The sequence below is a fragment of the Carcharhinus amblyrhynchos genome, chromosome 2, assembly GCF_965287045.1.
Source record: "Carcharhinus amblyrhynchos chromosome 2, sCarAmb.v2.hapA, whole genome shotgun sequence".
Classification (NCBI taxonomy): domain Eukaryota; kingdom Metazoa; phylum Chordata; class Chondrichthyes; order Carcharhiniformes; family Carcharhinidae; genus Carcharhinus; species Carcharhinus amblyrhynchos.
The window spans coordinates 78171714-78199381 of record NC_137325.1 but is presented as its reverse complement, the minus strand read 5'-3'; the positions used below and the strand labels follow the sequence as shown (position 1 = coordinate 78199381).

The 27668-nt window shown below is 41.6% G+C and overlaps 1 protein-coding gene across 1 annotated transcript in view; it reads right to left on the bottom strand.

Annotated features, from left to right (window-relative positions):
• The window catches only part of dync1i1a (dynein cytoplasmic 1 intermediate chain 1a), a 223370-nt gene extending 204919 nt beyond the window's left edge, over positions 1-18451 (bottom strand). Inside the window, exon 1 of the mRNA XM_080216678.1 lies at positions 18317-18451. The gene's annotated coding sequence lies outside the window, so the exon portion shown is untranslated. The remainder of the gene's footprint in view (positions 1-18316) is intronic.
• Between the last annotated feature and the right edge of the window lie 9217 nt (positions 18452-27668).

Here is a 27668-nt window from a genome sequence, read left to right as displayed (position 1 = left end):
AGCATATTGTTACAAAATGCCATTCTTGTTGAACATGGACATTATCTTTGGGAATAGATGATAAACGTCTTATAGAGAGGGCATGAAATAAATTTATGTGAACTGCTATGACATTGGACCATTGTCTTGAATTATTTACGAATAGATATATTGAATAAAACATGTTTTTTCAAAAAAAAACAGAACATGCAAGTCAAAGATGGCTGAGAATGTAAATTATAAGAATATAATTCAGCAGCTGTCTGGAAAATTCTGAAATGGATGATACTCAGTTCAAGAGACCACAAACATCACACCTTATTTCAGACAGCGACACTTCAAAAGGGAGAGATACAGGAAATGTTTTAAATTCAACTTTTGCATTGTAAGTTATATCCCAGACTGATCAGCTGACAGGGATATTCGCAGACATCTTCGACCTCTTTTTACAACAATCCGAAGTCCCTATCTGCTTCAAGCCAACAACCATCACCCCAGTACCTAAGAAAAACCAAGCAGTGTGCCTTAATTACAATCTGTTGGTGGCTCTGAAATGCGTCAAAAGGCAAGTCATGGCATGATTGATTCAATCAATTCCAGCCTCCCAGACTACTTGGATCCACCATAGTTTGCCTACCACTGCAACAGGTTAACAGCAGACACCATCTCCCTGGCCCTGCACTCAACCCAGGTAATAAAGAAATCTATGTTAGACTCCTATTTATTGACTACAGCTCAGCCTTCAACACCATTATTCCCATGAAACTCATCTCTAAACTCCACGGCCTGGGCCTCGGCATCTCCCTCTGCGATGGATCCTGAACTTCCCAACTATCAGACCGCAATCAGTAAAGATAGGCAACAACACCACCTCCACAGTCATCCTCAACACCAGTGCCTCACAAGGCTGTTCTCTCAGCCCACTACTATATTCCTTATACAACTGTGACCGTGTGGCCAAATTCCCCTCCAATTCAATTTTCAAGTTTGCTGATAGCACCACCATAACGGATCAGATCTCAAACAATGAAACAAAGTACAGGAATTAAATAGAGAATCTGGTGAACTGGTGCGGCAACAATACTCCCTCCCTCAATGTCAATAAAGCGAAGGAGATTGTTATCGACTTCAGGAAGCATAGAGGAGAACATGCCCCTGTCTACATCAATTGGGATGAAGTAGAAAGGGTCGAGAGCTTCAAGTTTTTAGGCGTCCAGATCACCAACATGTCCGGGTCCCCTCCATGCCAACACTATAGTTAACAAAGCACACTAACGCCTCTACTTGCTCAGAAGACTAAGGAAATTTGGCATGTCAGCTATGACTCTCACCAACTTTTACAGATGCACCATAGAAAGCATTCTTTCTCAGCTTGGTATGGCTCCTGCTCTACCCAAGACTACAAGGAACTACAAAAGGTTGTAAATGCTGCACAATCCATCACGCAAATCAGCCTTTCATCCGTTGAATGGTTTGATAGAGCAGACGCAGCACAGATTTGTCAAGGGGAAGTCATGTTTAACAAATTTATTGGATTTCTACGAGGATGTGACTAGTGCAGTAGACAGAGGGGAACTGGTGGATGTGGTGTTTTTAGATTTCCAAAAGGTGTTTGATAAGGTGCCTCACAAAAGGTTGCTACAGAAGGTTAGGGTGCATGGAGTTGGGGGTAAGGAGTTAGCATGGATAGAAGATTGGCTGTCTAATAGGAAGCAGAGTTGGTATCAATGGGTGCTATTCTGATTGGTGGTTGGTGACTAATGGAGTGCCGCAGGGATCAGTGCTTGGGCCTCAACTGTTTGCCATTTATATAGATGATCTGGAGGAGGGGGCTGAGTGTAGGGTGACAAAGTTTGCTGATGACACGAAGATGAGTGGAAAAGCAAATTGCACAGAGGGTGTGGAAAGTCTGCAGAGGGATCTGGATAGGCTGAGCAAGTGGGCGAGGACCTGGCAGATGGAGTATAATGTTAGCAAGTGTGAGGTTATCCACTTTGGCAGAAATAATAGTAGGAGGGACTATTATTTAAAAGGCAAAAAGCTGCAGCATGCTACGGTGCAGAGGGAACTGGGGGTCCTTGTGCACGAGTCACAAAAACCCAGTCTGCAGGTGTAGCAGGTGATCAAGAAGGCGAATGGAATGTTGGCCTTTATAGCGAGGGGAATAGAACATAAAAGTAGGGAGGTCTTGCTGCAACTGTACAGGGCACTGGTGAGGCCGCAGCTGGAGTACTGTGTGCAGTTTTGTCACCGCACCTGCACAAGGATGTATTGGCCTTGGAGGGAGTGCAGAGAAGGTTCACTAGGCTGATACCAGAGATGTGGGGGTTAGCCTACGAAGAGAGACTAAATAGACTGGGTCTGTACTCAGAGTTTAGAAGGCTGGGGGGGGGGGGGGGGGGGGGGAGAGCGAGAGAGAGAGAGAGAGAGAGAGAGAGAGAGAGAGAGAGAGAGAGAGAGAGAGAGAGAGAGATCTTATAAATATGTACACGATAATGAAGGGGATAGATAGGGTAGAGGTAGAGAGATTCTTCCCGCTTAGAAAGGATAGCAGGACTAGAGGGCACAGCCTCAAGATAAAGGGGGGGCAGTTTAGATCAGAGTTGAGGAGGAACTTCTTCACTCAAAGGGTGGTGAATTTCTGGAATTCTCTGTCTGTTGAAGTGGTGGAGACTACCTCACTGAATATATACAAGTCACGGGTAGATAGATTTCTGATAGACAGGGGAATTAAGGGTTATGGGGAGAAAGTGGAACTGATCCACTTCAGATCAGCCATGATCTTATTGAATGGCGGGGCAGGCTCAAAGGGCTAGATGACCTACACCTGCTGCTATTTCTTATGTTCTTATGACTGTCTACATTTCCCACTGCCTTGGCAAAGCAGCCAGCATAATTAAGGACCCCGTGCACCCCAGACATTCTCTCTTCCACCACCTTCTTCCCAGGAAAAAGATACAAAAGTCTGAGGTCACGTACCAACCGACTCAGGAACAGCTTCTTCCCTGCTGCTGTCAGACTTCTGAATGGATTTACCTTGCATCAAGTTGATCTTTCTCTATACCCTAGCTATGACTGTAACACTCCATTCCGCACTCTCATTTCCTTCGTTATGAGTGGTATGCTTTGACTGTATAGCGCACAAGAAACAATAATTTTCACTGTATACTAATACTTGAGACAATAAAATCAAATCAAAGGCTGAACATGATGTGAGTTGAAAGAATGTTATTCTAGGTAATAGATATTTGTGTTTTCCACTTCCAGAAATATAAAGGGGTTAAAAAGCAACTACAATCCTGGTCTGTGGTAATCTGGCATGCTGACAATACTGTGCTAGTGTATCCTGTGAAGGTCACAGCTGACAAACATCCACTAGGCATCCTCCACTTGCAAGTTAAAAGAAAAGTCTCTCTGATTGCTGAAGTCATAAGTTAACAAAAGCACAGTCAAAAAGGAAACAGAACAATTCCTTTCAGCTAACCTGCAGAACCAAGAATCTCCAAACCAACTGCTCAATTGCCAAAGGCAGTGTTATCAAAAATCAACCAACTTAGCAACTAGAATGTTTCACTATCCACTCCTCATGGAGGAGCCAAAGACTGATATGTATCCTTTTTGGACTCATTTCTTATTTCCAATTTGTATGTGTGTTGCGCTTTTATTATTTTCTTCTCACGTTTCACTTGTTTAACTCAAGAAAGCTTGGTTAAATTTTAAAGCATAAATACAACTGGACTAGGTGACATATCTATGAGGGAAGGGATCCTTTTTAAATTAACTTTGTTGTGACCAACCAAGAGGTTAAATAAAGCAGAGGCAGTTTACCCTACTCACCTCAGATACTTGGGGGTATCTCATAACAAATTGCAGGGCCTTGCCCAAGGATCATTTATAATAGAACATCGGGAATGGTGCTCCTGTGACTGCCACTCAGATCTTGATCTGAACACAAGCCAATTCTGAAGGCTCATGTTTGGAACACATTTTGATCTCTGTTCTCTTCTGCAGATCAATTAGAAGAAAAGAATTGCTATCTCCAGGGGAACATCTGATGACCTCTGAAGAGGAGGAAGGACTAACAAAGGGTGCAGATTCACATCATCCCCTGAACCTTCCACCAGCACAGGTAATTTCAAGTCGATGGGCATTTTTCATGCTTACATTCTGGGTCACAATCTGGTGAGAGCACCATACAAGCAATTGACCAGCTTTCAGAGATTCTAACACCAAAGGCCACTGACAAGGAACTCTGGAAAGCAAGACTAAAGAAAAGCCCCAGGCTGATGATGGGCCTTTGGAGTTGTTGTGGCCACACATTTAGTGTAGATTCCAGAGAATATGCACATCTGGCTTGGACAATGGATGACTCCAACCAGGCCATTAATGCTGTCTCTTATTTGCATGCACAGCCTCCTTAATTGAGAGATGGACAATTCTTCTGAAGAGCCACATCCAGCAGACCAGGTCAGTGGATGCTGGAGTTGTACACAGACCTGCATGTTAACGCGTTGTCTGTGAGATTAATGGAGCAGTGGCAAGGCAAAAAACAAAACGAGAAGCCCAAAGTCTCCAGTAGTGCCTCATCTATCACAGGTTAGCAGAGAGTGTGTCTTGCAAGGGAGAAGTGGCAGACTAATAGAATCATAGAACGGTTGCAACAGCAGAGAACAACTTCTATCTCATCGTTTCTGAAGGAGCAATTTGTTGAGTGCCTCTTTTCCAACTCCACCCCATCGCCCTAGAATAGTGTGTACATTTCTAGGTGCCACACTTTAGAAAGGATGTGAATGTATTGGAGAGGGTGCAGAAGGTGGTTTATATGAATGGTCCCAAGGATAAGAAACTTCAAATATAGAGCTAGGTTGGAGAAGTTGGGACTGTTCTCCTTGGAGAGAAGGCAGCTAAGAGGAGATTTGATAGAGATGTTCTATAATCATGAGGGGCAGGACAGGGTAGATAGGGAGAAACTGTTCCTGCTCATATAAGGATTAAGAACAAAAGGGGCACAGATTTAAAGTGAGTTGCAAAAGAAGCAAATGAGACATGAGAAAAAAAAACTTTAAACAGTGAGTGATTCAAGTCCGAAATGCACTGCTGGGAAGTATAGTAAAGGCAGATTCAAGCAAGACATTAACTTATTATTCTAATGGAAAAAATGTGCAGCATTATGGGGAATAGGCAGGAGAATGGCACTAAGTTATAATACTCATTTGGACAGTCGGTACAATTTCATTGCTGTTGCTGCTTCTGGGAGTTTCTCTCAAGACGTCCCTCCTCAGCCCCTCTGCCAGTGACATCAGCACCTCAAGTTGCTGCAACATGTCAGGGTCCACCAGGTCTTAGGCAACCAAAGGGTGGATTTCAAGCCATAGAGCAGCAAGGTCATCAGCGTCCTTCACACAGCATGGTTTTAAGAAAGGGAGATCATATCTGACAAATGTAGAGTTTTTTTTTGAGGATGTAACCAGTAAGGATATAAAGGGGAAGCTGCAGATCTCATATAGTTGAATTTGCAGAAGGCATTTGACAGGGCGTCACAGATAAACAAGAGATTTGAGGGTAATATATTCGCATTGCAGAGGATTGATCTATAGCTAAGAAGCAAAGAGTAGGGCACATGGAGCATTTTTGAGTTGGTTAGGTGTGACTAGTGGAGTGCACAATTTTTGTTACAACCACATACCATTCTGACCCGGATTGCCACCTGCCACTAGTAAAATCTGGACCTGGCATGGTGACATTCATGCTGACCCCACCCCAGTCAAAAGCCACCCAGTAGAAAATCCCAAACATTGGGTTTGGTCTCCTTAAAGCAGAGAAGATTAAGAGAAGAATTGATGTGAGTGGCCAGAATTATGAGGCAGTTTGAGAGAATAACAGAAAATAGAGTAAATAAAGAGAAGCTGCTTCCAGATAGATCAATAGCAGGAAGACACAGGTTTACAGTAATTGGCAAAAGCACTAGACAAATCCAGAGGAAACCTTTAATAAAGGAACAACCTTAGTGAGTTGAGATCTGAAATACTGAGATCTGGGTGTTGGAAACAAGTTCAAAAATAATTATCAAAAAGGGAAGTGGATAAATACATGAAGTGAAAAAAAACTAAAGAGCTATGAGGGAAGTGCAGGAATGTAAAATGAATTGGATAGTTCCACACAAAAGCCATGAGCTGCACCAGTATGTTGGGCCAAACGGACTCCCTCTATGTTGTATCATTCTAGGAATGTTAGCAAGATGCTTTCTATAACATCTCATGTATTTTTGCCTGGAAAGTTGGAAATTTGCTGGCTGAAAGTGGCTATCCAACTACCATGGACACACAGATAGAGATGCATCATGGAAATATCCCTCAAATCAACCAAATTTACTATGAACGAACGCATGAATTGAGAGAAAGAAATGTCAGAAATAGAAAAAAATTAATTTATTCAGCAAGTTGCTTAATTGTAGATATTTAAGTATTCAAGTTCTGAATTACCTCCATTGGGACCAGGTTGAGTGGGGTGGATTTCTGTTCACATTATGGCAGGTCAAATGGAGCTGTTGGGCTCTTCAATAGTGAAATTGGACAGAAAGACCAGAATTGGGCAGCTAGACTTGGACCAGAACAAATTCTTATAATTCAGGTCAAAGGGCAGTGTTTTATGAAGCCTAACTGGACCATAGGTTTTGCACTTAGAATTTGGCTGGGGTGAACATGTGATGTTTCACTTCAGGTATGATTCAAATAACCTGTAGGGAAATTTTATCAAACAAAGTTTAAGTATACAGTTAATAAGTATAGAAAGAGAATTTGCAATAACTTTTACCAATTATAAACAAAAATCAAAACAATCATGGTATTGTATGGCCCTTAACAAGTATATCTAAATTGTTCCAATCAAACAAAACATCCCAATACTAAATCCTTCCCACAGGTTCAGTACAAAGTACCAATGCTCAGGTGATGCTGAAACAAAGTCCTTTGTGTTGATTTAAAAGGAACATTTTAAAAGGAAGAAAGCCAGGTAAAGAGGTGGAGAGGTATTCCAGAGCTTAGGGCAAGATGACCAGATCACCAAGGTTGAGCAATTAAAAGTGGGGATGCGCCAGGGACCAGAATTAGAGGAACACATGATGTGGGACTGAAGGAGTTTATAGAGATAGTGAAGGCGAGTCCATGCAACAACTTGTAGAAAACAAATTTTAAAATAAGCTGATCATTTAAGAATGAAACATTTTGACTCATCTAACATTTTAGCATTCAAAAATGCATGCTATTAGTGAAGAATAGCTTACCACCTTAAGTTGAATGTTTTTCAGTATTGTAAACTTCATCAGTTTAAAATAAGTGGTTGAATAAACAGGCCATGGCCAGAACTTGAATTTGCTTCAAGGACTGGAGTGGCGGTGGAGCGGCGCTCTGGCAGTGGGTCAGGGCTGAGGGGAAGCACTTCCAGTCCACTGGCTGCAGTGTCAGGACGGGGAATGGACTTCCTGCAGTATTTGGTGGGGGGCTTTGGGGAAGGGGGAGTGAATTAAAGGTCAGAGGATGGACACGTTTGCATTAAGGGCTGGGGTGAGAGGTCAGGGGTCAAAGTGACCCTTCCCAAGGGGCAGTGAGGTCAGGCAAATATCTCCCCCCGCAGAGCCATCACAATGCACAGAGAGGCCATTCAGGCCATCGTGTCCAGCATGGTCAATCCACCTAACCTACACATCCTTGGACACTAAGGGACAATTTAGCACAGCCAATCCACCTAACCTACACATCTTTGGACACTAAGGGGCACTTGAGCATGGCCAATCTATCTAACTTTTTTAATCATTTATGGGACATTGTTATCACATTTATAGTCCATCCCTAGTTGCCCTTGAAGAGGCAGTTGAAAGTCAACCACATTGCTCTATAACTCTGGAGTCATGTAGGCCAGAGCAGGGTAAGGACGGCAGATTTCCTTCCCTAAAGGGAACTAGATGGGTTTTTCCGACAATGGGTCATCAGTAGATTCTTAATCCCAGATATTTTTTATTGAATTCAAATTCCACTGTCTGCCATGGTGGGATTTGAACCCGGTTCCCCCAGAACATTAGCTGAGTTTCTGGATTCATCGCCCAGGGATAATACCACTAGGCCATCACTTGTGCCTTAAATCTGTTCCCTTGCTTTCTCGATCCTTTTACAGATGGGAACAGTTTCATCCTATCCTACTCTGAAGGTCTCTGTAAAGACTCATTGGCTACCATTGCAGTGTTAATTCCCAGAGCTTCTCAAAGAACCCAAAACGTAAATCATATAATCCCTACAGTGCAGAAGGAAACCATTCAGTCCATCAAGTCTGCACTGATAGTGGAGACAATCGCTTAAGATTTAACCTGTTAGGGGGATGAGAGAGATCTGGAAGGGGCCGAGATGCTGCTGTTAACACATGTTCTCAACAATCCAGTCATAAATTTAAATAATTTGTGAACAGTTTTGGGCCCCGTATCTAAGGTAGGATGTGCTGGCCTTGGAAAGGGTCCAGAGGAGGTTCACAAGAACGATCCCAGGAATGAAGTGCTTGTCGTTTGAGGAACGGGTTGAGGACCCTGGGTCTGTACTCGTTGGAGTTTAGAAGGATGAGGGGGAGGGATCTTATTGAAACTTACAGGATACTGCAAGGCCTGGATAGAGCGGACGTGGATAGAGAGGATGTTTCCACTAGTTGGAAAAACTAGAACCAGAGGACACAACCTCAGGCTAAAGGAACGATCCTTTAAAACAGAGATGAGGAGGAATTTCTTCAGCCAGAGAGTGGGGAATCTGTGGAACTCTTTGCCGCAGAGGAGGCCGGGTCACTGAGTGTCTTTAAGACAGAGATAGATAGGTTCTTGATTAATAAGGGGATCAGGGGGTTATGGGGAAAAGGCAGGAGAATGGGGGAAATGAGAAAAGTATCAGCCATGATTGAATGGTGGAGCAGACTCGATGGGCCAAGTGGCCTAATTCTGTCTCTATGTCTTATGGTAATTAAAACACAGGTTATCCACCTTATGAATTCCACCTTGATTAGCCTACTATTCAGCTAGTATGTTTCTTTTAAATAAGGATTTGATCAGTTTGCACTGTGCAATGTTATGAACAAAAATATCACTGACTATATAGCATGTGAAAGCATCATTTTCCAACCTTTGAAATAACATTGCAAATGTGACTGCTCCATAATAGTTGTGTTGGAAAAAATTTATTTTGGACAACAGAACTGAGCATGCAGTTGTATATAATGTTAAAACAAATAGTTGATCTTATATTTCACTTTACTTGATGACAAAAGTTTTGCACAAAGGCTAAATAATTTCACTAGTTTAAAGCCCACTGCCACACGCTTGTTTTGTATTTCAACCCCAAGAATACATTCTTCCTGTCTGTATTAATTCAACCATGACATCAAATTTATGAGTACATTCACACAGTAATCTTCTGCAGTATAGTAAACAGAATGTTTGAGAACAGAGGACATGGCCTCTCTTCATGTTACTGTCTGCTTTTGCCCATCTCTTTGTTCTGTTCTATTTCTCTTTTCCTTTTTTCTTTTCAAGTGAGAGGTACATGATGCACAGGAGCCATCACCAGAAATTGGCTTTGGTAACAGTTTTACTCAAGAGTGAGAAAGATTGGGATCAAGCTTCCACGCAAAGACTTGGAACACAAATTTAGAACAGTACCAAGGGAGTGCTGAACTGGCAGCGGTGCTGACCTTCAGATCAGACATTAATCCAAGCATCTACCCGTAAGTTCAAAAGGACTTAAAAGATCCAGGAATCTATTCAAGGAAGAGCAGGGGACTCTCCTGGTGAGATGAACATCATTTACCATGCAAACAGATTAACTGATTATTTTAGGGTGCAATGGTTTAGTGCACAAATTGCAACTAATCCACTTGCTAATTTTCTATGGAATTGCATATGACCCCCAAACCAAGTGTAGCCTTCAAGTGAAGCAGTGTTGAAAGGCTGCAAGTGAACAGGCCAGGGACCGGAAATTAATGTAATGTCCAACCTAAAGTCATGCATTCTGTCCTTATTTTGTATATTACCTGGACTAGGTTTTGTATGGCAATTTGTTATAGAAATTAGCTGAGAACTACAAGTCAACTTCTGTGCTATCACAGATGGAGGGTTGTCTTCAAATGCTTTTTGGGTGCATATCCAAGAGAACTTAATATCACTAGGCTAGCAGGAAATTATCACTAGACTGTTAACCCAGAAAGTCAGCTAATAATCTGGGGACCAGGGTTTGAATCCCGCCAGGATAGATGGTGGAATTTAATTTAAATTTAAGAAAACTGGAATTAAGAACCTACTGCTAAGCATTGTCAATTGTTGGAAAAAAACCATTTGGTTCACTAATGTCCTTTAGGGAAGGAAATCTGCCATCTTTACCTGGTCTGGCCTGGCCTCCAGAGCCACAGCAAGTGGTTGACTCTCAACTGCCCTCCAAGGGCAATTAGGGATGGACAATAAATGCTGGCCAGCCAGCAACACACGTCCCACAAATGAATAAAAAACTACCAAGTAAACATGTATTTTACAAATTGTTGCAATTATAAATATGTTTGTAAGAATTTGTGTATCTTAGCAATTTTCATATAATGTGGTGTATTTTATTGAAAAATCCACTTATAGGCTAGAAATCCACTAGAAAATATATTTTTATAGCATATAAATCTTTATTTTCACATTCTGGTCATGGAGTTCACAAAATAAATCACTTAAAATGCTTTATTGAAATGTCAGTGCACACCCCATAACCATAATTTTTTTCTCTATAATAAAGGTTTAAACAAAATAATTTTTAAAAATCTGATGCATAGTTAAATTTATCCACTTAACTGTTTTGTGTCTTTTCATTACTTTATTCAAGTTTTTTTGTTAAACCTGAAAACACACTTTTCCAGCCAACTGAGCTCATATTAAATGAAAACAAATTGTGGATATGCTCAGCAGGTCTGGCAAAATCTGGAGAGAAACAGAATTAACAGAAAAGGGGCGGAGGAGGTGGGGCAGAATAGAAGACCAGGGATAGTCAGGGAAAAGGAGATACTGACAAATTTGTCATGGATATGTGGATAGCACAATGGCACAGTAGTTAGCACTACTGCCTCACAGTACCAGGGTCCCAGGTTCAATTCTGACTTGTGTGGAGTTTGCACATTCTCCTCGAATCTGCGTGGGTTTCTCCAGGCACTCCAGTTTTCTCCCACAGTCCAAAGGAGGATTAGGTACATGGGTCAATTTGGCATCGCCATAGTGTCAGAGGGATTAACGGGGTAAATAAGTGGGGTGCAGCAAGGGAGGCTGGGAGACTTTGTGATCAGTACAGACGTGACAGGTTGAATGATCTCCTTCATGCTTGTTGACGGAGCTCACATTATTGCCTTAAGTTCTGAATTGAGAGAGCTGAACTGTAACGTGGACCTGTTAATTATGCAGATGTGAATTTTGTACAAGGGTCTGGCATTTACAGGTTTAAAGTAGGACTGAATAGCACTGCCCACACAGGGATGCAAGAAGACACATGGCCCAGAGTTAGGGTTAGTGTTAGTGTTAGTGTTAAGATCTGGACGTGGATATGGCTGATTGCCTGTACCCTTTACTGTACACATGCTTATTACGAGTAATTAATAAAGACTTGCTGTTAACATACAGAAAACTACAGACTTCCTGAACAGATATGTCTGTAACCAACACCATTACATCAAATTCACTCAAACGTTGTGGTTGAAGTTGATAGCTCTGACACATTTAAGAGAAGCCTGATGAAAGAAAGAAGGAACAAAAAAAGGGATTCAGGAACACTGTGGCAAGAGTGTAGTAGACGCTACAAAATATATTAATGGTGCTGAATAGCCTAATCCTGCACGGCAAATTCCACATAGTTCTATAATTTCTTGCACTTTTTAAACTTCGTGTTTATCTACAGGACAATTTAAATGTGGCTAAAAAAAGCAGGTCACATGCTAGGGAATCCTGCAGTGTGTAATTCACTACCTGACTCCCCAAATCCTGTCCACCATCTACAAGGCACAAGTCAGGGGTGTGATGGAATACTCTCCGTATGCATGAATGCGTGCAGCTCCAATAACACTCAAGAAGCTTGACACAAACCAAGACAAAGCAGCTTACTTGATTGCTACCCTTTCTACAAACACTCACATCCTCCACTACCAATGGATAGTGCAGCAGTGTGTACCATCTACAAAATGCACTGCAGGAAAGGGTCATCAGCACTTTCCAAACCCATGGCCACTACTATCTAGAAGGAGAAGAACAGCAGATACCTGGGAGCACCATCATAAGGGCATTTCACTCCAAGCCAGTCATCACTCGGACTTGAAATTACATCACCGATTGACGAAGAGCTGTGAATGTCATCTACATGAATTTCAGTAAGGCATTTGACAAAGTCCCTCATGGCAGGTTGGTGAAAAAGGTTAAGGCTCATGGGATTCAAGGACAGGTGGCTAGATGGGTTGAGAACTGGCTTGGCAACAGGAAACAGAGGGTAGCAGAGGAAGGGTCTTTTTCTAGCTGGAGATCTGTGGCTAGTAGTGTTCCGCAAGGTTCTGTACTGGGACCTCTGCTATTTGTGATATACATAACTGATTTGGAAGAGGGAGTAACTGGTGTGATCAGCAAGTTTGCAGATGACACGAAGATGGCTGGACTTGCTGATAGAGATGAACAGTGTCGGATAATACAGCATGATATAGATAGGCTGGTAAATTGGGCGGTGAAATGGCAGATGGAATTTAATCCAGATAAATGCGAGGTGATGCATTTTGGAAGAAATAATGTAGGGGGGAGTTGTACAATAACTGGTAGGACCCTTAAGAGTACAGAAACACACAGAGGGACCTAGGTGTGCAAGTTCACAAGTCCTTGAAGGTGGCAGCACAGGTGGAGAAGGTGGTGAAGAAGGCGGTGAAGAAGGCATATGGTATGCTTGCCTTTATAGGAAGGGATATAGAGTATAAAAGCTGGCGTCTAACGTTGCAGTTGTATAGAACGTTGGTTAGACCACATTTAGAGTACTACGTTCAGTTCTAGTCGCCGCACTACTGGAAGGACGTGGAGGCCTTGGAGAGAGTACAGAGGAGGTTTACCAGGACGCTGCCTGGAATGGAGGATCTTAGCTATGAGGAGAGATTGGGCAAATTGGGATTGTTCTCCCTGGAAAGACAGAATGAGGGGAGACCTAATAGAGGTATACAAGATTATGAAGGGTATAGATAGAGTGAACAGTGGGAAGCTTTTTCCCAGGTTGGATACAAAAATCATGAGGGGTCATGGGCTCAAGTTGAGAGGGGCGAGGTATAACTCAGATGTTAGAGGGATGTTTTTCACACAGAGGGTTGTGGGGGCCTGGAATGCACTGCCAAGTAGGGTGGTGGAGGCAGACACACTGGGGTTGTTTAAGGCTTACCTAGATAGGCACATGAGCAGGCTGGAGATGGAGGGATACAAAAGAATGTTCTAGTTGAAGATCAATAGCCTCAGGACGTTCCTGGGAATTAACAGATTCCTATCGGCTGTCCAACAAATTTTAAGGCTCACCTGCCTCTTACATTGGAGCTATTGGGGATCCTCCATTAATGTCCAGTATAGTCATTTGTATGTTTATTGATGTCTCCTTTTTACATCCACAGGCGATTCAGTCCACCTTGTCGGCCAACAAGGGGCATACACGCAGTGGGTCGTGTGAGGGCTGCTCTTGGATGTTGCTTCGAGAGTTGCCTAGTGCTTCATGTCCATTAGTGTACGCTTAAACTGGACCAATTGACGGGCAACACAACAGCTCAGAGACTATCACTGTTTGCTGTGCAGTTACAAGGACCCAGGTCGGATCTCTGGTTTGGGTCAACATCTGTGGGAGTTTGCACATTCTCCCCGTGCTTGCATGGGTTTTCTCCAGGTGCTCCAGTTTCTTCCCACACCCCAAAAATGTGCTTTTAGGCTGACTGGCGTCAATAAATTGTCCCTAAATTGGATCTCCCTTAATCTGGCACACAATTTCCTAAATTTGCACCCCTTTATTGTGGAGTCCACAAGATGTAGACAAAAGTTGTAGGTAGAAGAAGGACTTGAATAAGGCACTCAGTGTTAAAATGGGCAGCGCAGGCTTGTAGGGACGAAGGGCCTGTTTCCCGTGCTGTGCTGTTCTTTGTTTTTGTTCCCTTCACTGTTGCTGGGTCAAAATCCTGGACCTCCCTCCCTAACAGCACTGTGGGTGTACCTACATCACATGGACTGCAGCAATTCAAAAAGGCAGCTCACCACCATCTTCAAAGGCAATGAGCAATAAATATAACCAGTGATGCTCACATGCCACGAATGAATTTTTAAAAAGCTCAAGAGTGCAACTGAGAGAGACATTTTCCTCATTCCGATTAGTCTTTTTTAAGTTATGTTTTGAGAACAAGCAAACCCACAAAGAAAACAGAACAAGAAGCAAGGAAGGCAGCAGCAGCTTCTGGCCACCCACACTTGGGGATAAGAAGTGATTAAATTTAGGGTCAGAATAAATGAATGACGACTAAGCAAAAGGGAGGTGAGGACAAAGAAGGAATGAATTGTGATGGAGATAGCACAGTGGTGATGAGCTGGGAAGTACAAAGCAAGTAGGTATAGGGAGATATGAATAATTGGAAGGGTGAGCTATTGAGGACTATATTTTCCCTGAAACCTTCACATCAAATGTAGCAAAAGAAAGCTCTTACTCTTACACAGTCATATCACTCATTTTTGCCCAGGCAGATAAAAAAGAAACTAGTGATAGGAAGAAGCAAAAAGATTCAGGGAGAGAAGCAGAATTGAAGAGAAAAAGTAACAAAAAGGCTAACTAATAAGACAGTGACCATATTCTCCAATGTACAACATTACAGCTGATCAAAAAATACCCAATTAAAAATCCAATATCAACATTCTTTGACTTACTGCTGTCACATCTTTGTACCATTTTTCCTCATTATAAAGCAAGTCCACAATTTTAATGTGTTTTACTTATATGAATGTATCATACTTCTACACTTTAGCTGTTGGATGGCTGTAAAACAAACTGTTTCTCTCAATTCAGACGCTATTGTATATTTTCTCACTGGTTCCTCCAGGCAGACAAGTGAAAATTTAAGATTACTCTTTTGTTCCTTTCATTCATGAAGTTATTTTGCATTCCCCTAGATGTATCTGTTAGGAGAATTTAGCTGACCACAATTCAAACCTTCAGGCTTCTTGGTGTGTGGCATCATTAATAGCTAACCACACCTCTTACTCTGTGAGCCACTTTCCCAATCATACCCTGAATCCCTTGTCACTCATAGGGCACTCTGTTGGCACTGGTGTGCACACCTTTCTATTGGTTCACTAACCACACTAAGATCACGGATTCAAGCCCCATTCTGCTGATCTTCTGATCACAAAGTCACATGTCCCAGCAGCTGGCACAGCATTAGCACACATTTGTCAAAGGGTTGCAGGCCTTCTCTCTTAACCCTGCAGTACCTGCATCCCACCATATACATCAAATGGAAAAGCAAATACATTACTAGGCCAAAGAAAAACACAGATTGAACCACTACAGGAGTAATATTTTGTAACATTCACTTTCAGCTTTGCTTTTGTATGTCTGTTAAAGAACTTCCCACTTGAAGCAATATTCTGTGTTTTCTTTCTTTGTAAGAAATCTCTCAATACCAGGTTAAAGTCCAACAGGTTTACTTGGTAGCTCAAGCTTTCTTTTCTCTGTCATTTACTCGAGGGAAGAATCTATAGAATCCCTACATTGGATCTGCAACGACTCTCCAAAACAGCACTCTACCTAGGTCCACTCCTCCACCCTATCCCCATAACCCCAAATATTGACCATGACCAATCCACCTAATCCGCACATCTTTGGACCACAGAAGGAAACCAGAGTGCCTTAAGAAATCTGGGGAGAACATGTAAACTCCACACAAAGTACCCTAAGACAGGATCAAACCTGTTTCTGAGGGGCAGCAATCCTGATCATGCCAACCATTGTTTAATGAGCATCCCCTTTCTGATGACTATTTTCAAAGTGCAGCAATCTAGGTTTTTCCAGGCTTTTCACAAAATTCTGTTTCTAACCCAAGGGAACAGGTCCATGCGACTTACGGACTCCTTTCACATCTGCATACCTCCTTAATGCATCAGAGATCAATACTGAAGGTGTGGTTCGACCAAGGAACTGAATAATTTTATAACAACTTCTTGTTTACAATCAAAAAAAAATGCTGGAAAATCTCAGCAGGTCTGGCAGCATCTAAGGAGAGAAAAAAGCTGACATTGAGTCCAGACAACCCTTTGTCAAAAGATCTTTTGATTTCAGATTCCAGCACATGCAGTCATTTGCTTTTATCTAAATTACAATCTACTGTTTTGACTGCACAATCCTCGATTTCACTTGCTTTATTGATTGCTGCACACAATGAATTTACCTGGAAACACTAAGAATACTCAGGATAAAAGTTAATTTGACAAATCTAAAAATGAGTAAAGAGACAACAAACAAGGTATTAAGCACATGGAGCAAAATTTCACTTTGATGTTTTACAGTACTTGCAGTGGTACTGTCACCAACTGTATTACATCAAACAGGCATTTGACCTGGATGACAACTCTTTGCATTTATATAGTGTCTCAACACAGTAAAATGTCACAAGCAGTTTCACAGGAGCATTATCAAACAAAATTCGTCATTAAGTCACAGGAGGAGATATTAGGGCAGTTGGCCCAAAGCTTTTTAAAGGGGTAAGGAGGGGTAAAGGGAGACAGTTTGAGAGCTTCAGGTCTTGGAAGCAACGGTGGAGCAATTAAAATGTGGAATGCTCAAAAGGCCAGGAGTGGAGGAGTGTAAATGTAAAGTGAGAATGTTCAGTATTACCTTCTGATATTATGTAAATGAAACTGCTTTACAAGCAGCAAAAATTCACTGCATAGTATTATAATTCATTTCAGTTAGAGGTAGACCAGAGGATTACAGAAGAAATAGAAGCAGGAGTAGATCATGCAGGCTTTTGGGCCTGCTTTGTCATGGTTGATCTTGGAGTTCAACTCTCTTTTCCTGCCACTCTTCATTTCCCTCAATTCCCTGGGCCCACAAAAATCAATCTATACTTGCCTAAATGTATTTAATGATGGTGGATTCACAATCGTCTGATGTAGAGAATTCAAATATTTAGAACCTTTTGAGTGAAATTATTTCTCCTCTCAGTACTAAATGGTTGCCCTCTTATCTTAAGACTGCTCTCTCCTTCTTTTTCACCCCCCCTCCCTTTAAGATTCTCCAACATACAGAAAAAAATTTTAGGCATCCAAATTTTACCCAACCACCCTATCAAGGCCTTCAGAATCTCACATTTCAATGAAATTGCTTCTCATTTGTCTAAACGCCAGACTTTATAGGCCCAATTTATTCAGTTTCTCTATTGTATAAGTACTCAACCATAGTTCAACCAAGGCCCCAGCTGGAAATAAAAGATCTCATGGCACAATTGCAAAAGAAAAGCAGGGGAGCTATTCTAGTTGCTCTGGTCAATATTTGTCCTTCAATTAACTTCATAAACACAGATTATCCGCTAATTTCGATATTACAGCTTGTTATATTTCAAATAACAGTGACTGAACTTCACAAATATTTCATGGGCTGTAAAGTGCTTTAAGGAGTCCTGTGGACCCTGCAAAATAATTCAGGTAAGTCAAGCACCAATCTTCTTTTCTAAAACACATGTTGGCAATTTCAAGTAATAATTCTTCCTCTGGATATTTAATCCTTAAACAATTCCAATATTACTCCATCACAAATATTAAAATAACGGTTCTCTAATAAACCAGGTAAGCTGCATCTCCTGTTGAAAATGAGCATTATTACATTGGTCTCTCGAACAAGCACACCTACATTGAAAAAAAAAGGCATCTTGGGACAAAGAAGCTTAATTGCAATTTGGGAAGCTTTCACCCCGCGTATTCCATTTCCAAACGTTAAATCAATAGGTAACGATGCAGAATCAGTACAATAGTAAAGGCGTCAAGTGCTACATAGACGCTAATGTAATGGGCGGATGATGCAGAAGGACCATACCGCAAGGGTACACACAGCAGCACAGCCCCAAGGCCAACAACTCGGCGTTTACTTAAAACACCATCATTGATGCTGGTTTCCAAAGTAGAGGGAGTGTTTTCCGTCCCCCAGGGAAGACAAGCGAAGGGACAATAAAACGAATTAGCACCAAAGGCACAGAAAGGATGGGATAAGAAAAATTACCATGATACAGCAAGATTCAAATATTATCTCACCTCTATCAAGTCAGCTCAATTAAAGACAGACGTGTTGAACTTCAATGTTTTCCTGTTGAAATAAATAAGCTGAGAATTATTGCAAAGTGCAGAGGTACATACAAACACTTGCAGCAATCCCTCCCTCCCCGTCTGTCAGCAGCTCGTACGCGCATGGGCACTACGTTCCAATGATGCAAGATGTATCTTTCCTAGGGCCATTCTGCGCCTGCGCACAATCCCATTGTTGGTGAGCCGCAAGTGAATGGGATGGAAGCTGGTGCTGCTCTGGGTAACTCACAAATCCTGGCATCATCATGTTGGTGTCCCCAGTTAGTTTAAATGTCAGCTAAATGAGCGCTAATGTTAAATTAACCCCTCAAATTCTTTTGAAAGTGAGAGAAAAAAAAGATTGCAATCCATCAATTAATGAGATTCACAATTGGGAATTTACACAATTTGGAATTTACACTTCTCTGCTCCTTTAGGAAGGAAAGAACATTCCAGTTCACTTGTGGCAAAAATTAACTGCTTCATTTCGCAGCTGGTAATGAGTTCAGTATGACTCTGGAATAGTCAAACTGTTAAGAGTCTGCTTGCCAGATAGTTTTTCAAAAAGTGAACAGAAATAGGCATGCCAGGAGGCAGAAATAGAGAGGGAAAAAGCCATGGAGGGATTTGAAAACAAGGATGAGAATATTAAAATTTAGGAATTGCTCAACCAGGAGCTAATGTAGATTGGGGAGCATAGTAATTTATTGCCAAGGAGGTTGTAGCAGGGTACATAGGAAATCTTAATGCAATTATACAGAGTCAACATGGTTTTGTGAAAGGGAAATCACGTTTGGCTTGTTTCAGTAGAGTTTTTTGAGGAAGTAACATGAATAAAGAGGAACATGGATGTGCTGTAAACTTGAATTTCCAAAAGGCATTTGATAAGATATATCAAAGATTACTACACAAAATGAAAGCTCATAATGTATTGGGTAATATATTATGAAGACAGAGCTGGTTCCTACAAGAAGCAGAGAATGAGGACAAATGGATCATTTTTGACTTAGCAAGATGTTACTAGTGGAATGCCACAGCGATCGAGTTAAGACCTTAGTTGTGTACAATCTGTATAAATTACTTGGACAAAGGGACAATGTATGGTTGCTAATTTTGATGATGCCACAAAGATAGGTAAGAAAGTAAATTATGAGAACATAAAAAGTCTACAAGTGGATTTAGATAGGTTAAGTGAATGGGCAGAATACTGCAGATGAAGTATAATGTAGAAAAATCAGAACATACCCCTTTTGGCAGGAAGAATGTGTTATGACATGGCCAGTAGGAAGTGTCAGGCTGCTAAAATCTCAAAGAGAAACTTAGAACAAGAGGCCAGAATGGTTTGCAATTTGTATATAATGAGGAGTTATCGGAAGTCAAGATAAGTAAATCCCAGATCACCCATGGTGATTTAAAACATTTATTTTAAGAAAGAAAATAACATTTAAAGACACAAGAACACCTTCTTCACAAACAAGGCATATATAGACATAAACTCAACTTATAAGATAATGGCTGGAATATGAGTCTTTACAGGTAATCAAGTCTTAAAGGTACAGACAATGTGAGTGAAGAGAGGGTTAAGCACAGGTTAAAGAGGTGTGTATTGTCCCCAACCAGGACAGTTAATGAGAATTTGCAAGCCCAGGCAAGTTGTGGGGTTTACAGATAGTATGACATGAACCCAAGATCCCAGTTGAGGCCATCCTCATGTGTGGAACTTGGCTATCAGTTTTTGCTCAGCAATTCTGCGTTGTCTTGTGGCGTGAAGGCTGCCTTGGAGAATGCTTACCTGAATGCCTGTGACTACTGAATTGTTTCCCAACAGGAAGAAAACACTTCTGCCTAGTGATTGTCAAGCAGTTTCATTTACCCTTTGTTGCAGCATCTGCACGGTCTCCCCAGTGTACCATGCCTCGGGACATCCTTTCCTGCAGCGTATCAGGTAGACAATTTTAGCCAAGTCACAAGAGTATGTACTGTGTACTTGATGGATGGTGCTCTCACGTGAGATGATGGCATCCATGTTGATGATCCGGCATGTCTTGCAGAGGTTGCTGTAGCAGGGTTGTGTGGTGTTGTGTTCTCCTAAAGGCTGGGTAGTTTGCTGCAGACAATGGTCTGTTTGAGGTTGTGCAGTTGTTTGAAGGCAAGAAGTGCAGGTGTGGGGATTTTGCCTGGGCTTGCAAAATCTCACTAACTGTCATGGCTGGAGACAATACAACCTCTTTAACCTTTGCTTAACCTTCTCTCCAGTCACATTGTCTGTACCTTTAAGACTTGATTACCTGTTAAGACTTGCATCTTATAAATTGAGTTTGTATCTATATATGCCCCGTTTGTAAACACAACTCCTCACTCATCTGAAGAAGGAGTGACACTCCAAAAGCTTGTGCTACCAAGTAAACCTGTTGGACTTTAACTTGGCGTGGTGAGACTTCTTATTGTTCAAGATCTCACAGACATACACAGCAGTCTTCAGTCTCACTTCAAATGTGTTGTTTTCCCTTTGATCTTCCATTCTATTATGGTTTCAATGATTCTTTAGAAATCCCTCTTTCCAGAATTGAACTTCATTGATCTATATTGATAAAGTAAACTTACTATTTGCCTCACACATTTAAGATCTCCCAACTGTAGATGTTTTCTTTGAAATCCAGTCAACTTTAAAATCATTTCTCTTATCTGCCTAACATAAATTCCTGGCCAAGTTGTTTCCCACATCACCTGTTCATTACCATTTGAACCACTTGCCTTCACGCCTTCTATATTGATGTTTTCCCCTTTGCAGGTCTAACTGTCTCCACCATAATTAAACTAGTCACACCCATACTCAAATACACAAGTTTGTTTCCTAGTATATGATAATGAGATTGCAAAATAAAAATTAAGAATTGAAATTTTTCTCACAAATAGAAAAGTAGTACATTATTTTAGACAAAAATTGCAAAAACAGTCCAGAGGGATCTGGATGTCCTTGCTCATGAAAAACAAAAAGTTATTAGGAAGGTGAATGGAATGCTGCTGTTTATTGTAAGGGGAATGGAATATAAAAGTCAGGAAATTTTTCTACAATTGTATAGGAAATTTATGAGAGCACATCTAGAGTATTCTATACAGTTCTGGTCTTCTTCCTTGAGAAAGTGCGTAGTAGTATTAGAAGCTGTTCCGAGATGGTTCATTTGATTGATTCCTGGGATGAAGGGATTATTGTATGTGGAAAAGTTGGACAGAATGAGCCTGTATCCATTGGAGTTTAGAAAAGAGCAAGATAATCTTATTAAAGCATATAAGACCCTGAGAGGAATTGACAGATGGATGCTGATACAAAGAAGAAAGAACAACACAGCACGGGAAACAGGCCCTTCGGCCCAACGAGCCTGCGCCACCATTTTAAAATTATGCCCTCCTCTACCCATGACCTTTGTCTACACCTATTGGGGAAGATTGAGGGAAGACTAATTTAGGGACAATTTGTTACACCAGTCAGCCTAAGAGCACGTTTTTGGGATGTGGGAAGAAACTGGAGCACCCGGAGAAAACCCATGGAATCACGGGGAGAATGTGCAAACTCCCGCAGACACCGGCCCAAATCCATGTATCTGCACAGCAAACAGTGATAGTCACTGAGCTGTCATGTTGTCCGTCAGATGGTCCAGTTTAAGCGTACACTAACGATGTGAAGCACTAGGCAACTTTCGAAGCAACATCCAAGAGCAGCCCTCTCACGACCCACCGCGTGTATGCCCCTTGTTGGTCAACAAGGCGGACCGAATCTCCTGTGAAGTAAAAGAAAAGACATCAATAAACATGACATCAATAAAAAAGACATTTATGGAATCCTCAGAAGCGCAGAAATAAAGCAAATGAGCCACAAAATATGTTGGAAGGTCCATAGGAATCAATTGATTCCCAGGGACATCCCAAAGCTCTTGGTCTTTATTTAGAAAAGTCTCCTGTATCCCTCCATCTGTAATCCGCTCATGTGCCTGTCTAACTAAGCCTTAAACAACCCTAGCATGCCTGCCTCTACCACCCTACTTGCCAGTGCATTCCAGGCCCCCACCACCTTCTGTGTGAAAAACCTCCCTCTAATATCCGAGTTATACCTCACTCTCCTCACCCTAAGCCCGTGGCCCCTCATAATTATTGTATCCAACCTAGGAAAAAGCTTATCACTGTTCACTTTATCTATACCCTTCATAATCTTATACACCTCTATTAGATCTCCCCTCATTCTCCGCCTTTCTAAGGAGAACAGCCCCAATTTGCCCAATCTTTCCTCGTAGCTCAGTCCTTCCATACCAGGTAACATCCTGGTAAACCTCCTCTGCACTCTCTCCAGGGTCTCCACGTCCTTCCAGTAGTAAGGCAACCAGAACTGGACGCAGTACTCCAAATGTGGGCGAACCAACGTTCTATACGACTGCAACATTAGACGCCAGCTTTTATACTCTATACCCCTCCCTATAAAGGCAAGCATACCGTCGGCCTTCTACGTCACCTTCTCCACCTGTACTGCCACCTTCAAGGACTTATGTACTTGCACCCCCAGGTCCCTCTGTGTTTCTATACTCTTAATAGGGTATACCATTTATCGTGCAACTCCCCCCTACGTTATTTCTTCCAAACTGCATCACCTCGCATTTATCTGGATTAAATTCCATCTGCCATTTCTCTGCCCAATATACCAGCTTATCTATATCCCGCTGTATTGCCTGACAGTGCTCCTCACTATCAGCAAGTCCAGCCATCTTTGTATCATCTGCAAACTTGCTGATCACACCACTTACTCCCTCTTTCAAGTCATTTATGTACATTACAAATAACAAAGTACTGAGCCCTGCAGCACACCACTAGTTACAGACCTCTAGCAAGAAAAGGACCCTTCCACTACTACTCTCTCTCTCCTATTTCCAAGCCAGTTCTCAATCCATCTAGACACCTGTCCTTGTATCCCATAAGCCTTAACCTTTTCCACCAACCTACCATGAGGGACTTTGTCAAACGCCTTACTGAAATCCATGTAGACGACATCCATGGCTCGTCCTTCGTTGACTGTTTTTGTCACCTCCTCAAAAAATTCTACCAGATTCGTAAGGCACGACCTCCCCGTACAAATCCATGCTGTCTATCACTAATCAAATTGCCACACTCTAAATGCTTATACATCCTATCCCTAAGAATCCTTTCCAACAACTTCCCTACCACTGACGTCAAACTCACCGGCCTATAATTACCTGGGTTATCCCTACTACCCTTTTTAAACAGCGGTACCACGTTTGCTATCCTTCAGTCCTCTGGGACTTCACCTGTGTCCAAAGAAGAGACAAAGATTTGCATCAGAGGCCCAGCAATTTCATCCCTCATCTCCCAAAGCAGCCTAGGATAAATGCCATCAGGCCCCGGAGATTTATCAGTTTTAATACTACCTAAAAACCCTAACACTTCCTCCCTCGTAATAGATATTTCCTCTAACGGGTCTACAACTCCCTCCAAGACAGTACCTGAAAACAGGTCCCTCTCCTTCATGAATACTGACACAAAGTATTCAGTCAGGATCTCCCCCAGTCCCTCAGACTCTAGGCATAGTTCCCCTCCTCTGTCCCTAAGAGGACCAACTTTTCCTCGAACCACCCTTTTGTTCCTAACAAGACCATTTCATGCCCCCTTTTCGCCCTTCTAACTCCCGGTTTGAGCTCTCACCTACTCTCTCTGTATTCCTCCAATGCTCTCTCCATTCCCAGTTGCTTAGACCTAACATACGCCTCTCTTTTCTCTCTGACCAAGTCCTCAATTTCCCTAGTTATCCATGGCTCCCTGATCCTACCTTTCACATCCTTCCTCTTAACCGGCACATGTCTTTCTTGCAACCTTTTCAGCTGTCCCTTAAAAGACTCCCACATGCCGAACGTGGACTTACCCTCAAACAACCTCTCCCAATCAGTATCTATAAGTTCCTGCTTAATCCAGCTGTATCTAGCCTTCTCCCAATTTAGCACCCTCCCCTTCAGACAGCACTCATCTTTTTCCATTAGTATCCTGAAGTAGACTGAATTGTGGTCACTATTTGCCACATGTTTCCCCACTGCAACCTCGATCACCTGACCAGGCTCATTTCCCAGAACTAAATCCAGACTAGCCCCCTCTCTAGTCGGGCTAGCTACATACTGCTCCAAAGATCCTTCCAGTACACAGATCCACTGTGTGAGAGAACACATTTTAAAAATAAAGGGTCTCCCATTTAAGACAGAGATGATTTTCTCTCAGAGGGTTGGTGGTCAGTGGAATTCTTTTCCCCAAAGAGCTGTGATGGCAGAATCATTTTAAGGCTGAGTTGATAGACACTTGATCAACAAGAGAGTTAAAGGATACAAGGATAGTCAAGAAAGTAGAATTAAAGATACAATCAGATCAATGATGATCTTATCAAATAACAGAACAGACACAAGGGATAGAATAGCCAGTTCAGAATTGGCATGTTTCTATGTAAATTGCTGAATCCACAGGTTTGACTATGGCAGTACCATTGTTGTCACATGCCCCAATTTTAGTACAAAATTATTTACATATTTTAAAAATTCATTTTTACAGGATATGAGCAAGCTGGCTGGTCCAGCATTTGATGCTTGTCCTTAATTACCCTCCATTTGAGAGGGCATTTGAGAGTCAACCACGTTGCTATGGATCTGGGGTCACATGTAAGCCCGACCAGATAAGGACTGAAGATTCCCTTCTCTAAGGGACATTAGTGAACTAGAAAGATTTTTAAGACAATCGACAATGTCATGATCATCATTAGGCTTTCAATTCCAGATTTTTATTGAATTCAAATTTCACCATCTGCCATGGCAGGATTTAAAGCCGGATATCCAGGTCTTGCCCTAGGCCTTTAGATTACTAATCCAGTGACAATATTACTGTGCTGTTGCCTCCCCAGATACTCACACAATAGAGCAAATACATCTCACAAATGTAGATTTGTATAAACATATCCTACCATTCAGCTACCAACTCACAAAGAAAAAAAAACATTTGCACACTACTTTCCATCTTATAATTTTACTAGCAAATGCACCAAAAGTTGAGCAGTGCATTAAAAAGCTGGGTGAATAAGACAATTGAGATCACATACTTTATATGATGGTGGCTAGTACTTGTGTTTGAGTTAATAATCATAAGTTCAGTTATCCACATCTTGTTGCCATTTAGTCACGTAGCTAGTGCCTAACTGCTTTAGTGGCACTTTGTTGGCAAACAGAATCAGGTGCTTATCGAGCCACAGAACAATACTTAATGAGAGAGTTTCACTCTCTGCCCCGGAGGCAAAACATTGCTTGCTACAAACTTAAATGTTCGCAGTACAAGATTATTAATGGACTTATCAGCATTGTGGAAAGTTTGTAACCACAAATATAAAGTTACATATGGTGACCTTTAACTAATTACACTTTTGTAATGCTGCTCAATTTGAATTGTAGTTTGCAATCTTTAGACAGCCTTGCAAATACAATCTTGTGCACAGTCTCTGTGATGTTCTGAATCCTCCTTGTAAGGTAAATGGGCAAATTCAGAGTAGTGCAATTGTACCATGTTAGTCTGGATGGAAAGTAATTCTGAAAATAAACAAGGTATTATATCTAGGACATGTGATATTCTAGCTAGTACAGAAGAATATAGGAGCCAGTGAACAAAGAGCCGCTCATGAGTTTACTCTAAAGTTGATCATTTCTACTAATAAATGAAAGATATCCATTTTGAAACTTATTCCATAGCTGGATCCTCACCTGGTTACAGCACCACGTTCTTGAATTCAGTCCATGCTGAAGTGTAACAGGAGCTGAAACAACTTGGGACAGATGGTATCATTGAGCAAATCAACTCATCCCCATGGATATCAAACCTAGTCATTGTGCGTCACTAAAATAGTGAATTGAGACTGTGTTGACCTTAAGGTAGCAAGCAAAGTAATCATTCCAGACAATTATTCACTTACTAAGATACAAGCATTATTTGCATTGTTTCATGCTTCCATGGCTTTCACATCCAGAGTCAAAACGTTGGTCCTATTCTCTCTTCACAGATGCTGTCAGGTCTGCTATGATTTTCCAGCGTTTTCTGTTTTTGTTACAGATACCACAAAGGTGTGTCTTAGTATCACAGAATGTCCTGTTCATTCCAGAAGATTGTTTTTTTTCAGTCTTGTTAGATATTAAGAAGATGTTCAATCTACTCGATGTCAGTGTTCATGGATGGGATAAAGCAGGACATAATCAGCGATTATCACCAGTGCTCATTGAACTCACAAAACACAATTTAACACTCAACAAGAACAAACATTTGCAGCATCTGAGATCGATTTTCTGGGATAGAAAATGACAGCAGCTGGAGTAATGCCTGCACGCAACATCATCAAAGCCATTCATGTGCTTTCAAACCTAACATGAAATTGTCTAACATGAAAGAGTTGGCATCATTCCTTGGTACTACCAACACTGATCACAAATTCATTCCTTAGAATACAGAGGTCGCAAAGCCTCTTCAAAAAATTCGACATAAAACGCACAAAGGGAATAGACAATTGCGCAGCAGTGTTTGATATGTTAAAGGCAAAGATATGATCTCCACCAGAATGTGCTCACTTCAACCCACATGCGGAAACATGTCACAACAGATACATCAGGAAATGCAGTTGGAGTTGTACTCTCACAGCACGTTTTTCTTACTTATTCATGGACATGGCGTGTCACTGGCTGGCCAGCATTTATTGCCCATCCCTACTTGCCCTTGAAAAGGTGGTAGTGAGCTAACTTCTTGAAATGTTGCAGTCCATGTACTGTGGGTTGACCCACAATGCTGTTAGGGAGAGAATTCCAGGATTTTGATCCAGCGATGTTGAAGGTAGTAAACATCAATTGCTTGCATGTCATGCCCATTGTTAGGAACTGACTAAATATTCTGTTGAAGAACAGGAAGCACTAGTCTGCATCTAGATTTTTTGAAATTTGACACATGTATCTGTATAGTAGAAAGCTTATTCTCCTCACTGATCATCATTGTTAGCCACATCAGGATCTGGTCATTGACTTTTATGCATCTTCAGATTGTGTTCACTTTATAACTTAGAGATCAGCTAAGTTGCTGGTACGATTAATTGTTCTACTATCCGAGAAAGCAATAGTGACATTGATCGTGATTGCGGTGATTTCATACTGACTGCAAATCTTGTCATGTGAAAAGAGTTTAAGGCAGAATCAGCAATAGACAGCATACTAAAAAGAAAGCCAGTACCTAAAAACAAAGTGGCCTCGTGAAATAGAGG